The sequence below is a fragment of the Panulirus ornatus genome, chromosome 13 (genome assembly GCF_036320965.1).
Source record: "Panulirus ornatus isolate Po-2019 chromosome 13, ASM3632096v1, whole genome shotgun sequence".
Taxonomy (NCBI): Eukaryota; Metazoa; Arthropoda; class Malacostraca; order Decapoda; family Palinuridae; genus Panulirus; species Panulirus ornatus.
Window position 1 is genome coordinate 61,569,806 of NC_092236.1, and position 2,265 is coordinate 61,572,070.

The window sequence follows — 2,265 nt, forward strand, 5'->3', positions numbered from 1 at the left end:
AAAGGGGGTGACTGTGTTGTTAACTGGTTGGTGAGGATATTCAATGCATGTATGGCTCATCGTGAAGTGCCTGATGATTGGCGGAATGCATGCATAATACTATTGTGCAAAGGCAAAGGGGATAAAGGTGAGTGTTCAAATTACAAAGGTATAAGTTTGCTGAGTATTCCTGGGAAATTATATGGGAGGGTATTGATTGAGAGGGTGAAGGCATGTACAGAGCATCAGATTGGGGAAGAGCAGTGTGGTTTCAGAAGTGGTAGAGGATGTGTGGATCAGGTGTTTGCTTTGAAGAATATATGTGAGAAATACTTAGAAAAACAAATGAATTTGTATGTAGTATTTATGGATCTGGAGAAGGCATATGATAGAGTTGAAAGAGATGCTTTGGGGAAGGTATTAAGAATATATGGTGTGGGAGGCAAGTTGCTAGATGCAGTGAAAAGTTTTTACCAAAGATGTAAGGCAAGTGTACGAGTAGGAAGAGGAAAGTGATTGGTTCCCAGCGAATGTCGGTTTGCGGCAGGGGTGCGTGATGTCTCCATGGTTGTTTAATTTGTTGATGGATGGGGTTGTTAGGGAGGTGAATGCAAAAGTTTTGGAGAGAGGGGTAAGTATGGAGTCTGTTGTGGATGAGAGGGCTTGGGAAGTGAGTCAGTTGTTGTTAGCTGATGATACAGCACTGGTGGCTGATTCGGGTAAGAAACTGCAGAATCTGGTGACTGAGTTTGATAAAGTGTGTGAAAGAAGAAAGCTGAGAGTAAATGTGAGAAAATGAGAGAAAATGTGAGTAAACGAGAAAAAATTATATATGATACATCATCTCCACACATACTAGCATGGATATTGAGAATATTAGATATGATACATTATCTCCAAACATACTAGCATGGATATTGAGAATATTATATGATACATTACACATACATGAATGGATATTGAGAATATCATAAATGAAGCATTATCTCCCCACATACTTGCATGGATTTTGAGAACATTATATATGATACAATGTCTCCACACATTCTAGCGAGGATATTGAAAATATCATATATGATACATTATCTCCACACATACTAGCATGGGCACTGAAAATATTATATGATACATTATCTCCACTACACGTACACATGCCTTACATCCTCGATAAAAACTTTTCACTGCTTCTAACAACTTGCCTCCCATACCATATATTCTTAATACCTTCCCCAAAGCATCTCTATCAACTCTATCATATGCCTTCTCCAGATCCATAAATGCTACATACAAATCCATTTGCTTTTCTAAGTATTTCTCACATACATTCTTCAAAGCAAACACCTGATCCACACATCCTCTACCACTTCTGAAACTACACTGCTCTTCCCCAATCTGATGCTCTGTACATGCCTTCACCCTCTCAATCAATACCCTCCCATATAATTTACCAGGAATACTCAACAAACTTATACCTCTGTAATTTGAGCACTCACTCTTATCCCCTATGCCTTTGTACAATGGCACTATGCAAGCATTCCGCTAATCCTCAGGCACCTCACCATGAATCATACATACATTAAATAACCTCACCAACCAGTCAACAATACAGTCACCCCCTTTTTTAATAAATTCCACTGCAATACCATCGAAACCTGCTGCCTTGCCGGCTTTCATCTTCCGCAAAGCTTTTACTACCTCTTCTCTGTTTACCAAATCATTTTCCCTAACCCTCTCACTTTGCACACCACCTCGACCAAAACACCCTATATCTGCTACTCTATCATCAAGCACATTCAACAAACCTTCAAAATACTCACTCCATCTCCTTCTCACATCACCACTACTTGTTATCACCTCCCCATTAGCCCCCTTCACTGAAGTTCCCATTTGCTCCCTTGTCTTACGCACTTTATTTACCTCCTTCCAGAACATCTTTTTATTCTCCCTAAAATTTAATGATACTCTCTCACCCCAACTCTCATTTGCCCTCTTTTTCAATTCTTGCACCTTTCTCTTGACCTCCTTGACCTTCTTAGTGAATGTAGGTTTGCGGCAGGGGTGTGTGATGTCTCCATGGTTGTTTATTCTGTTTATGGATGGAGTTGTTAGGGAGGTGAATGCAAGAGTTTTGGAAAGAGGGGCAAGTATGCAGTCTGTTGTGGATGAGAGAGCTTGGGAAATGAGTCAGTTGTTGTTCTCTGATGATACAGAGCTGGTGGCTGATTCATGTGAGAAACTGCAGAAGCTGGTGACTGAGTTTGGTAAAGTGTGTGAAAGAAGAAAGTT